The sequence below is a fragment of the Mus pahari genome, chromosome 13 (assembly GCF_900095145.1).
Source record: "Mus pahari chromosome 13, PAHARI_EIJ_v1.1, whole genome shotgun sequence".
Taxonomy (NCBI): Eukaryota; Metazoa; Chordata; class Mammalia; order Rodentia; family Muridae; genus Mus; species Mus pahari.
In genome coordinates this window covers 54,926,399-54,940,206 of record NC_034602.1, presented here as the reverse complement: position 1 = coordinate 54,940,206, position 13,808 = coordinate 54,926,399, and the positions used below count along the sequence as shown (strand labels likewise).

Below are 13,808 nucleotides of genomic sequence, written 5' to 3'. Positions count from 1 at the left end.
TGAGAAAATGCCTTACAGCTGGATCTCGTGGAGGCATTTCCCCAACTGAAGCTCCTTTCTCTGTGATAACTCCAGCTGTGTCAAGTTGACACAAAACTAGCCAGTACAACCCCCTCCAGCCCCTCTTTCCTTCCCCATTTCAGCACTGGCTCTGAAATCCTGACCTGCAATAAATCACTTTGTTTACTTTGGAATCCTGTTTAAGTAACTGAGGCACTGTGAAGTATTCTCAGTGCACAGCTAGGTCAGCTTTGGGAGCTCTAGTTTAGCAGCTGAAAGGGAGGGAGAAAGAAGCCAAGGCAGGCGGGAGGGGCAGGTGGTCAACAACTTCCATGATACCTCCCAGTGTCCTAGAGGCTGCTGGGGTCCTGGGGAACTCATGACCTGGTGCAGCTTGAAACCTTCTGCAGGGCTCAGACCATAGAGCAGATTGCTTAGAAATGCAAGAATGGTTGGGATTTAACATTCCCCCTCTGAGACCACAAGCTTCCCGAGGCAGGCAGCAGATAGATGGAGGCTGGGGACTGAATCCAAGGCCTTCCTCTGCTCAGGTGTTTTTTGAGGTTCTCATCTTCTCTGCCAGAGAAAGACAGGATCCACACTGCTCTCCCAAACCCTTCCATTGCGGCTCTGTGAGTAGCCTTTCCCTCTTGAGGGTCAGTTTCCTGTCTTTCTCCAGCACCAACTCCCTTAGGGTTCACTTTCTGGCACTTCCTGGCTTTCCTTCAGGCCCAGTCCTATCCCTGAGAGCCATGCTTTCTGAGTCCGGTACCAACCTGAGCGGTGGGACATTCCTCCAGGTTCAGGTCCTCCTGCCCTTCTTCCCCCACTCTGTGATTTCCTTTCCTGATGGCGTTCCTTTCTCAACTGGCTGGCTTGAATGTTCAAGGTTGTGTGACCGCCTCCCACCCCCCAACCCCCGCAGGTGAAAAGGGTAGGGGGTCAATGTGCTCAGCACCCCTGCCATCCCACGCCTGCACACACCCATAGTTGCGATTATTCTCCCTTATACACATATCAGATCAGGTTCGATTCATTCCCCATCGATATCCCATCCATATCTTCTGTGGAGCAAGCAAACGGGAAACACCCTTCCTCCGCCATGATACACAGAAGTAGAAAAAACGCCTGCCCTTGAAGGAGCAGGCTGCCTGCCTTCCCCCGCTGCTTGTCTTTTGGAAGCAGCTGCCTGACTGACAGTGGGAGCCCTTGATGGCGAAGGGGACTCAAAATGTGCTTTGTCTTTGGAGCGAGATACATAGGGGAAGCAAAGGGGACATCTTCTGCAGCCAGGGTTTGGTTTACACAGGGGAAAAGCAAACACCATTAGCATGGCTGAGTCTACCCACTGCTGGCGCCACCTGCTCCTGCACTCCCACATACTGCTTGACTCTGCCCCGGTTTCATGTTGAAGTTAAACAGCCCTGTGTTTGACGATGGTCACGGCCACATTCGTTAGTGGTGAAGTCTCCAGGCAGGAAAGGCCTGTTTTACAATGGGGATGTGGAGGTGGGGGTGTAGGGAGAATGTTGGAGTTTTTTTTTTTTTTTTAATAGAGAAATTGACAGCGTTCACCATGGCGCCCAGGGGTAAGAGCTGGCCAGCTTATAGGGGTTTTATTGGCCAAGTCCAGAGCTATCAGACCATCAAAGTAACAGAACTAGCAAGGATTTTAGCTCACTGAGGAAAAGGCAAGTGACAAGACACAGTAAAAGGAGCACAGAAGGGAAAGGGGCAGCTCTGTCACCACATAGGAAACCAGCCAACAAGTATACACAGAGTACAGGACCTAGAAAGATCACCATTTGCTACCACTCATAGTAATGATAATGGATCTGAGTAAGACTCACTGATGGAAGCTGGAGGAACGCGGTGGGACAAATGACGGGACACAAGGCCGTGAAGCACATGCGAGAATCAGTACTCCTGAGCTTAGAGCCGCTATGGTTGCCTGCAGAGGGTCTACACAAGACGGGAGGTCCCAAACAGCCCTAGATGGGGCCCTGTCCTCAGGCTGAGCCTCCTCCCAGAGGGAAGCCCCTCCTACTTTTGTGTCAGTCATCTACCTCATTGTACTGTGTGCAAATACGCAGAACACTTCATCCTCTAGAGTCAAAGGTAGGAATGATGGGTGCGTGACGGGCGGGGGAGAAGGGGGCTGGGTCCTTGTGTGGTGTGGTTTTGTTTTGTTTTGAAAGTCTTGCTATGTAATCCAGTCTAGTCTGGAACTCGCTGTCCTCTCTCCTCCGCCTCCGGAAAGGTGGGACTACGTGTGCACCACCTTAGGATATCGGATTGGATCAGCCATCCCAGTTGAAGGTGCTTTCATTTCCGTGGTCAGATTGTACATGCTCACCACCCAGTGGTCCCCAGCCGCAAGACAAGCCGTGAGCCGCGGGAGAGGAAAAGACCTGGTTCTCTTCCTTCAGCCTGGAAAGCAGTCTCTTTCCCCGCCCTGCGGTACACTTCCAAGCACGGAGGCCATGCCTCTTCAAGGGTCCCGTGACATGAGACTTTAAAGTCACTCCTAGGAAATAGTCTGAGTTTTTAAAAGACATCTGGGACATTTACAAGAGGGCTGTAGTGAAACGAAACACGTTTTTTAACACTGTTTTTTGGAGACTTGCTAATGTTTAGAGAAGAGAATCTGTTTTCTAAATCTGATTTCCCAGAACCTGGCTGGAGGGCAAAGGGACCCAACATTTAGGGCACACTGGGTGCTGGGCTCCTGGCTCAAGGGGAATGGATGCAAAGTGTGACCATTTGACATCAGCAGGGGCAACCCTCTGTCTACAGAAGACAATAGAGAAGAGGGCCCAACCGGAGAGTACACTGACTCCAAAGATGAAGAGGGATTAGAAGATAAGCTGTGGGGGGCTGGTGAGATGGCTCAGTGGGTAAGAGCACCCGACTGCTCTTCCGAAGGTCTGGAGTTCAAATCCCAGCAACCACATGGTGGCTCACAACCATCTGTAACAAGATCTGACTCCCTCTTCTGGATTGTCTGAAGACAGCTACAGTGTACTTACATAGAATAAATAAATAAATCTTTAAAAAAAAAAAAAAAAGAAAAAAGAAGATAAGCTGTGGACTACGAAATCTTATGTGCATGACTTTTTTTTTTTCCTACCTAAAGGCATCAAGCTTCTGCTATTTTTTGAGATGCTGAAAGGTTATACAACAACTTCTATCATCCGCACCCTTAAAAACTCCACTTTACACCTTCTCGATAGGCAATGTGCCTTAGACATGAGTAAGCATTGCCAAGCACTGGGCTGGACGGACAGAGGTATGTATGTAGAGACATACTTACACAATGGTTTTCTCCATTGTGGTGGTTCAATAGAAGTGCCCCCCCCCCTCATGTGTGTGAATGCTTGGCCCATAGGGAAGGGCACTATTAGTGGGTGTTCCCTTGTTGGAGGAAGTATGTCACTCTGGGGCGGGCTTTGAGGTCTTATATGCTCAAGTTACGCCCAGTGTGGTATACAGTCTCCTTCTGCTGCTTGCAGATCAAGATGTAGAACTCTCAGCTCCTTCTCCAGCACCACATCGGCCTGCTTGCTGCTAGGTTTCTTTCCATGATGATAATAGACTAAACCTCTGAAATTATAAGCCAGTCCCAATGAAATGTTTTCCTTCATAAGAGTTGCTTTGGCCATTGTGTCTCTTCACAATGAAAACCCTAATCAAGACATCCCCAAAGAGGTTCCCAGGACAAACAGGTTTGCGAGAGCAGAGATTAAAGATGAGCACATTCAGAGTTATAATGAAGGATGGTTTCTCTTAGTAAACCCAGTATTTCACATAACTTATCTTCATAGTAAATTAGCAAGTGGTAGAACCCATGCTGTGGGATGCTTTTGAAAAGCTGTAATGGAGAGGAAAGCCCTTATCATTGGGAGTCTTATACATCAATGCTATAATGTGAGGTTTCAAGATACTTAGCCAGGTGTAGTTCATGCCTGGGTGTCAGAAGGTGGGGTCCTAGCCACAACTCCATGTCAGCATCACAGATGCAAAAGGACAGCCCCCCCCACCTCTCTCTCTCTCTCTCTCTCTCTCTCTCTCTCTCTCTCTCTCTCTCTCTCTCTCTCTCTCGTTTTTCAAGACAGGGGTTTTCTGTGTAGCCCTTGCTGTCCTGGAACTCACTCTGTAGACCAGGCTGACCTTGAACTCAGAAATCCACCTGCCTCTGCCTCCCAAGTGCTGAGATTAAAGGCGTGCGCCACCACTGCCCAGCAGTCTCTTCTCTTGAGTCCTTGTCTACAATAGAAATCTGTGGCATCAAAGCTCTCTTCCATCTAGATGCATCAGTGGGAAAGGAGAACTGCCCTATACCACCATCTGCCTGTGACTTGCTCTGGCTTACATGTCACCTCGTTGAAGCTGAAGAGAAGTCCTGATGGCATCTATTCTACTTTGCACTGGGGAACTCGCTCAAGCTTGCAAAAGAGCTCACAAGCTCGTGGAGAGACTACTGAGGTCCACTGGGTCCCAAATCATAGTCCCGACTCAGTGGAGAAAACTCTGGTACTTTGCTTGGTTCAGGTTTCTACAACCAGGACCACAGAACATGAAGATAAGGACAGAGGTACAACAAGCAGAGTCACTGGAAGGAGAGAGTCAGTCTCAGATTAAGGAAACCCTCCTGGGGAGGTCATCTGATGGCCCCTCTTCTCCTTGTGGTGGACCTTGGGGTGGTTGCTGAGTACTGGGGAACCCATAGCCAGTGCAGACACCTGGACTAGGAAACAGAAGCCAGTGACGTCACCTCTTCAGAGTCACAGCTGGCTTTTCATGGGCACTTCTCAGTGAAAGGCTTCCTTGGACCTGTTGCAACTGCATCACTCACAAGGCTGCCTCCCTGGCCTTGGCAGGGATGTCCACATGAAAGGGTGTCTAAAGGACCCTGCGACGCTTCCACTTTCAGAACTCAAGAAAAACAGGTCCTGCTCCCCAACTTTATTGCCCTGGACGTCCTGGGACCCTTTGCCATGCCTGTTGCATGTAGGGACACATTCTTTTCAAATACCATGATGACACCACTGTGTGTCTCTTGCTGTGTGGTCTTTAACCTACTAAATGACAGTTATTTTGACAGATCTTAAAACCATTTCCCTTGGTCTTCTGTTTGAAATATGCCACCCGCTTCTGATTTAGTAATTAGCCTATATCTTTAAGACAGATGCTTGACTGGGTCTGAGGAAAGGTTCATGGTTGAGAGCCCCTTACTGTTCTTGCAGAAAGCCTAAATTCAGCTCTAAGCACCCATGGTGGGCAGCTGACAACTGCCTACTGTACCTCCAACTTCACACAATCTCTGGGTCCTGTGGGCACATATTTACACAGACATATATACATAAGTAAAAATAAAATGGTAGATGCTTGAAGCCATTGGTGGAATAAACATCAGGCAGCATCTTTGCTTGTGCAGTACTCACGAAGCCTCTTATATGTACCAGGCACTGTGCTACATACAATGGTATTATGAGTGTCCCTGGGAAAGCTTGTAGTCTCTCAGGCTCTCTTTCTCTCCCTTCCTCTCCCCTACGCTGTGTTGGGGGGATGTATTAGGGTTCTCTAGAGTCACAGAACTTATGGATCGTCTCTATATATTAAGGGAAATAATTGTAATGACTTACAGGCTTCAGTCCAACTAACCCAACAGTGGGCAACAGCGAACGGGAAGTCCAAGAATCGAGTAGCTGCTCAGTCCCTCAGGGCTGGGCATCTCAGGGGGTCTTCTGTAGAAGCTGGAATCCTGAAGAAATAGGCTCCAACAGATGTGCTGGCAAGTAAGTGCAGGCAAGCGAAGAAGAGTGAGCCTTCCTTCTTCCATTGCCCTTATGTAGGCCTCCATCGGGTGCGGCCCAGATTAAAGGTGTGTACCACCACGCCTGGATTTGGAATTTGCGGTCCTAGGCTGGCCTAGAATTCAGAGGTCTGCTTGCCTTCGTCTCCTGGGATTAAAGGAGTGTACTACCTTGCCTGGGCCTGAGCTTTTCATGACCACCATGCCTTACAGAGAGGTAAGTATGAAGGGTGGGACTGTTGGGTAAAAAAAACAAACAAACATGGAGTGCTATGAAATTTCAACAAACACAGAGAAGACTCATCCTACCACACTAGTAGTTTAATAAATGAACAGTTTTAAGTCAGAGACAATTTGCACTTGCATTTCCTCCACTTGCATTTCCTGCCACCCCCAGCAGCTTCACCCCTGAGTGTCACTTGTCTAATCAGCAAGCCAGGGAGAGTGACAGTTCTCACTTATTGGGGTTGCTATGAAAGTTCAATGAGATGAAACATGTAGACCATTTCCCATCATGCCTGAGTACCTACCGTCGGTACTTATTCAAACACTGAAAGGCGTGGAGCGGCGATTTCAGGTGGCCGAGAGAGGTTCGTCCAGAGGACCTGAGTTTGGTTCCTACCAACATGTCAGGTAGCTCACAGCTACCTGTAACTCTAGTTTGGGGGATCTGATGCGCTCTTCTGGCCTCTGCAGGTACCTACATCCACGTACACATGCCAAGACACATACGTGCAATTACAAATAAAGCAAAATGTAATAAACACTTTTCTTCTTTAAGCCTTTCAAGTGGCAACGGATGCTATAAAAGTTGGTGAGACAGTATACCCATCATCAGTAAAGTGGTTATTGCTTTAGTCGTAACCACTTCCTGCTATCTATTTTGGAAGGTTGGTGTCTTCCTACACCTTCTCCCCAGATTATGTTCAGTAGCTTTTGCAAACTGTAATTTGCTTTTCTCTTGACTTGAATTTTCCAGCTGTTATTTCATCTACCTACCGCCAGGTGGCAGTATATAGTGGTTATTAATAGTTTAGTTTCAAGAGAAGCGCACAGAGGAATCAGGAGAGCACAAGAATCAGGTTAAAGTAGAGCAGGTGCTAGCCATGGTAAGACTGGGCAGCAAGGAACACGGTGACTATTCCAAGCACATCTGTTGTATTAGCTCTAGTGGCCATGGTACAATAGCTCTTTGTAGCTCCTGCCAAGGCAAGGGCTTATTTCTTCCTCTGTGGAGACCTTGGTGGGGGTGGACAAGCCCTTTACGACGACTCTACACGGGTCTCCATTTCACACAAAACTGCTCACGAAACCCTGAAGTGCGAGAGTCTGCGTTTTTCTCTGCCATCTACTTCTGTGGCCGAGGCTGAGAGAAGGAGGAACTTGTGAAGCGCAGGGAGTTTGAGGCCCTCTGGGGTTCTGCATCTCTATCAGTCCGGATTTATAAGCAGGTTCTTGGCAGACACAGCAGCACAGGGCACTGGTTTGTATTGATCCATCTGAGTCCGAGTGGGGCCCAAGGACCGGCATTTCTTACCAGCTCCTTGGTGATACTGTCTGGGGCATACCGGTTGGTGATAACTGCCCTGCTGCTTCAATGAAACCGAGACAGTTTTAGTCCCCTGGGTTGCTTTGTCTCTGGTTGTTGGGTCAGGCTGGCTTTATTTAAAAGGGTCAGGTCAGTATTTTCAGGACACTATAGCACCCTGAGTCCTTAGCCAACAATAAGGCCACCACATGGTCCTGAATCCCTATAGTGACTGGTAATATGGCTCAAACCAAGTTGCCAACATGATGACTTGGATGAAAACTAATATCTCATCACCGTCCCCGCCCCAACACAAAGGCATCGTGAAAATTTTTTGTTCATTCTTTTTTTTTAAAAGTGTTTCGTTGCACTGTCTTTTAACCCTCCTTTCTTTCTTTTGCTCTGACATGGTCTTACTCTATAGCCCAGGCTGGCCTTGAACTTTCATTCCTCCTTCATCTGTCATCTTCATCTTCATTCCTTCAACTTCCTCTGTAGTGAGGTTACAGATATGCTTTAGCCTGTAACTCCCCTCTTTCCTTCCTTCCTTTCCTTCTTTTCTCTCCTTCTTTCCTCCCTCCCTCCCTCCCTCCCTCCCTTTCCTTTCGGGAGCAGGTGGAGAGGGCAGGGTCTCATGTGTTTTAGGCGGGCCTCAGCCTCACAATACAGTTGAGGACGACCTGGTTCCTCCATTCCTTCAGACTTCATTCCCAGAGTGCTGGGTCACAGGCGTGTATCAGCATAGCTAGTCTTATGTTGTGCTAGGGATCAAACTCAGTGCTTTGTGGATGCCAGAGAAGCACTTGACCAACTGTCATGCCCCCAGTTCGTTTTCTAATTTACATGTGGCCCATTATTCCAGACTGTGGCATGTAATAGGAAATGCAATGAGAAAAACCAAGTGCCTAAAATACGGAAGTCATTTAAAGAACATACTCTGCCATGCTCGGCTTGCTCTTGGATTCATTTCCTTCCTTCGCCCAGCTATTTTTTCAGGGAGCTCTATCCCCGCAGCTCTCTTGCCCTGAGATCCCACCCACGGCAGTGCTGGCCTGGACCAGAGGGCAACGAGCAGAGACATCGGAGATCCATGTCTTTCTCTCTCTGCCTCAGACAGACTCCTATCTATCCCGGGAGCCACTCTGCTCCCTGCAGCTTTTGATGGCCATCAGAAGCCCTTCATGACGGTCTCCATCTCTCCTTGTAGGTAATGTCTTAGCACATGTTTCGTTGCTAAAGCCTAATACCACGGACTGGGTAATTTATAAACAAAAGGAATTATTTTTCAGAATTTGGAGGCTGCAGAGTCTAAGATCTAATGGTTACGTCTGGCAGGGGCCTTCTTGCTACATCAGCACAGGGATGAAGGTTTTCCATGGTGCACTTTAGAGAGAAGATAGGGATGGGACACAGATGAGTGTCCTTAAGAGGGTGGGTGTGGGCAGGAGAGCTGGAAAGGACATGTTCTCTCATCAGCAATCCACTCCTGTGAGATCCATATTACTCCACTAGCCCTAACAGCACCTTTCTAGAACCCACAACCTTCCGCACTATCAGTGAGGTTCAACACAATTTGGACACAACTGGGTCAAGCATTCAAATCACAGCAGGTGGAAACATCTATCTGCTTTGACAGTCCGTGTCACCACATCGTCTCATTTGGCTCTCAGCTTCTCCCATAGCTGTATAACCAAATGACCACAAAGCACATAGGACTTCCTTGGTTTGAAGGGAGTGATTCCCGTTCCCTTCGGGACCTTGCCTGTGACATAGAGTTGTCACAGGAAGATTGGCTACATGACAAATAACAGCCATTTGACACTCGCTGGTCTTGGGTTCTTCTGAAAGAAGCAGTGTGATGTAATGCGCGTGGCGTGCTTACCGTGTGCCTGTGTGGGGCAGGTCACAGAGGTGGCACTGAGGGTGGATATGGAGGACTTTAGTCTTACACTTATCTCCACCGAGTTCTCTTTCCCTTTCCAGCCTGCTTGCCCTGCAGGTTCACTTCAGGGCAGGTTCCCTTGTTTCCTTCCAATCTCCTATGTCCCCCTTTAGGAGATACCCTAAATTCCCCCCACCCCCCCGAAACAGTGTAAGGGACATAGGACCTTCATACTATATTCAATGGTCTTATGGAATCCCCACGATGACCAACATGTGTGAGTGACATTAGGGAATAAGTTTAGATGTCCTCACATCTGCTGAGATGTGGATGCCTCTCTGCTACTAGGCCCTACAATGGCTATTCCTGGTTGTCAACTTGACTACATCGGGAATGAACTACAATCCAGAAATGAAGGGCACACCTGTGATCCAGATCTTGAGGTTGGAAGACACAGATTTCTGACCTGGATCTTGACATGGGGATTTTTGAGGCATAGTGGCTATGAAAAGCTTAGGCCCAGGCAAGGTAGTACACACCGTTAATCCCAGGAGACGGAGGCAAGGAGAGCTCTGAGTTCAAGGCCAGTCTGGGACAAAGCAAGTTCCAGATCCAGGTGTGGTGGTACACAACCTTTAATCTGGGCCACACCTGCTGGAGCCTAGGTAAGGACATTGGAAGAAGGGAGAGTCACTACTCTTGGACTGTTTGCCCTTACTTGCTGTTGGAACCTACTTCTACAGAAGGCCATCTGAAAGACCCAGCCTCATGGGACTGCACAACTACTACATTCTTGGACTTCCCATTCCTGTTCATTGATGGGTGAGTTGGCCTGCAGACTGTAAATCATTACCATAAATCCCCTTAATACAGAGAGATATTCCATAAGTTCTGTGACTCTAGAGAACTCTGACTAATACAGACCCCATTATTAGTGAGGCTGGTTTTCACTATGCTCAGGGAGGCCTCTGTGGGGCTCCAACTCAATTCCTTAAGAAAAATGTCTACAACTCTTAAGAGTATGTGATACAAATTTCCCCCTGGACTTGAAGGAAAGCTGTTCCTTGGTATCTATGGGGGATGGTTCTCAAACCCTGACAATACTCTCTAGTCCTTTCCGTAGAATGTAGTATTTACATGTGTGTGTGTGTGTGTGTGTAGTATTTACATACAATGCGCACATGCTCTCCCATATTCTTTATGTGGTGACTGTGTTTCTAGCATTTTCAAACATCTCTAGATGATTTATAATGCCTAGAGCAATGTGAGTGCTATGTACAGTTATTATTCTGTATTGTTAAGGGAAGAATGAACAAGTTTCCAGACACTGCAGATGCAACCATCAAAGGCGTAGCTAGACAGCATGTGCCAACGGCCTTGTAACAGCTTTTCCTAAATACTTTCCATCATCAGTGGGTGGCAGAATCTATAGATGCACAACCCACAGACAAAGGGACAAGTGTGTTTGTTGAGGAAGTCACATAGATAGCTCTGAAGAAAGGGGCAGACTTCAGCTAGTGAGCTCAGCTAATCATATAGCCTCCTATGTCATCATGGCCTTTCATCAATGACATTAGATGTTTCCTGGAATTCTTGCTACTTGGGTAGAACCCTATTGCTTAGAATAACTACATGGCATTCAAACTATGTTTAGAGAGAATTAGTGATCTACAGTGATGGATGTGGGATTCACCAGCTTTGGGTGGGTCCAGGCCATGACCCCCTAGATGGCATTTCATCCTTGGGACTATAGACTCTTATACCTTGAAGAGCTTTCACAGAATAGTTTTCTTGAGATAATTTTTAAAAGCTGAAGGACCCCTCTGCCTTCATATGTATAGGTCAAATAGGATTCTTTGTCATATGTAAAAATTTTTATTTATTTATTTTTTTAGAGACATGGTCCCACTATGTAGCCGAGTCTAGCCTTGAACTCGGGACCTTCCTGTTTCTGGCTCCCAAGTGCTAGTTTATAAGCAATTGCCACATGCCTGGCTTCTGGTTTAAGCCACAAAGCAAGCTCAGCATGACCCATCTTTAGCGTTGTCTGACCCATCAGAGAACCCCCCACCCCCTTGACTTGTTAAGATCAATCTGACTTCTCAGCCTCTATGACCAGAAGGTCTGGTCACAGTGCACATAAAATCTACATAGGGAGCTGCGGTAAAACAAATCGATGTGGCCATTGTCCTTGGGTCCAGACACAGAGCTTCTAAAGCTTGTGTAATTTTCCAAGTCCCAGTGGCCTCTTGATTCGGAAGGAACCCTGCTGACTACACTTGGGTTTATGCTACTGAGGTGACTTAAGTGGGGTCCCCTGGATGGCTTCAGAATGTGACCATCACCACAGACACCAAGTGAGGTTTTGATTGGTTCAATATCATCCACTAAACTCTGTCTCTCTCTGTCTCTCTCGGTCTCTCTCTGTCTCTCTGTCTCTCTGTCTCTGTCTCTGTCTCTCTCTCTCTCTGTGTATGTATGTATGTATGTATGTATGTTTGTGTGTTCTTGAGAGCACATGCACATGCATGCTCACAGTGTATTTGGGTGATGATAAATATTGGAAATTAAACAGGGATTGAACTCTGCAAATCCCATAGGCACTAGGGGTTGCCCCAAACTGTATAAATGCCCCTGTGCAATATAAATACTCCTATGAACTGGGAGGGTGGTATTCCCCAACTCCATGGGGTGGGAGGTTCTGCTCCTGTGGCCTTAACTGTTGTCAGCATCCTCTGGCTGCTCATCCAATTCTTCAAACTATATCTTGTTACACACCTGTAAATGTAACCCAGTAATTTCTCTCAGTTCTACAAGACTGCCCTGACTTTAAACTTTGATTTATGGCTGCTTGGTCACACGATCAGGGTCCAGGTTTGTAACCAGCATATGAAATGGGGGCAGTCTTGTGGCTTTGGCCCTCAACCTGTGGCATCTGGTGCTACCCGGGGACAGCTAAAGCAGAAAGTTGGTTGGATTGTGTTCACCCAGCTGGCGTGCAGAGCTGGATGGAGAGCTACTCCATGGGCAAACACTACACAATGACCTCAGCAGTGAGGTGCTCTGGGAGAGATGTGTTGTTTCTTAGTGGGGCTTAGAAGAAGAGGATGGGCTCTTAAAGTGACGCACAGAAGATGGTCTGCCATTAGAGACCAGGCAGTGGGCTCAAGAGTAGGTTGTTAGAAGCTGGGTGGCCTGGAGTTCATCACAAATCCTCCCTCGATCTCAGCTTTGCCAACATCAAAGTGGGAGAAAGAAAGAGTAATATCCAACCTCATAGGGCTATTCTGAGTGTGACTCCCTACAAAACATGATAAGCCTGGTGGCGTGGTTTGAATAAAAATGCCCCCCCCCATAGATTCAAATACTTAAATGCATGCCTATTAAGAAGTGGCGAACTTGAGAGGGATTAGGAGGTGTAGCTTTGTAGTAGGTGTGGCCTTGTCAGAAAGTGGGACACTTAGAGTGGGCTTTGAGGTTTCAAAAGCTCAAGCCAGGCCCAGTGTCTCATTCTTCCTGATACCCATGGATGCACATGTAGAACGGTCAGCTACCTCTCCAGCACCACGTCTGCCTGCATGCCGCCATGCTTCCCACCATAATGATAATGGACTGAACCTTTGAAACTGTAAGCCAGCCCCAATTCAATAGTTTCTTTCATAAGAGTTTTCATAGTCATGGTGTCTTTCACAGCAATAGGATACTGACTAAGACACCTGGCAAAGTGCGCTTGGCAGGTGAGTTCCTGATATATGCTAGCTCTTGCCATGTTTGTTGTGAGGACATCTCTGTCAGAGCTGGGTGCTTAGACACGGAGGAGAAACAGGTGATGCTCCCACTACATCCATCCAAATACCACAGGGGGATTGGGGTATATCTCCAACACAGGGTCTCTCTCATTTTGATAACCAGCTTTATCTGAGAGATAGCAGGAACCATGGAGGAGTCCTGAAGCATTTGGGAAAAGCCAGCTCCTGTAAACAATGCAGACGTTTTAGAGGGAGCCCCATAAAGAGAAGCTTAGGAAGCAGTCTTAAAGGCTACAAAGACTCAATGATAGATACATGGCCAGTGCTTGGGATGAATGAAGGGTCCCCTCCAGAGTCCTGTAGTGACTAATGTGAACCAAAGTGTGTCCCTGAAAGGAACTTGCTGAAGCCCTCATCCACTGTGATTGCACTGGGAGATCCGACTTCTAGAGTTCAACGAGGTCTTAAGGATTGCGATCTAATCTGATAGGACTGCCTTTCTGAGGGTCAGGGGGAGTGGGGAGAGAGAAAGTGAGCCCCCATCCATCATGGAGCTGCACCTCCATCGGAAGCTGGGGAACAACACATTTCAGATGTCTAAGCTACCCACTTGATGACATTTCCTTCTGTCAGCCGGAGAGTATTAATACAGTACTCAAGCCAGAAAGAGTCTTCAGGATGAAGCATTCCACCCACCCCTTTAATTTTATAAATGTGTTTATAGACCCAAGATGGAAGAGTGGTAAAAGGTCAAGATAAGAATTGTACTCCTAGGATGACCCTGTGTGCTCAGCGTTTCTAAATTATAGTAAACATCATTTTTCAATTGAAAAT

General features: G+C 47.4%; 1 protein-coding gene across 1 annotated transcript in view; it reads right to left on the bottom strand.

The window, feature by feature from the left end:
• Positions 1 to 13,808, bottom strand: part of C13H4orf19 (chromosome 13 C4orf19 homolog) — a 79,032-nt gene that overhangs the window by 5,586 nt on the left and 59,638 nt on the right. The gene's annotated exons all lie outside the window — the stretch shown is intronic.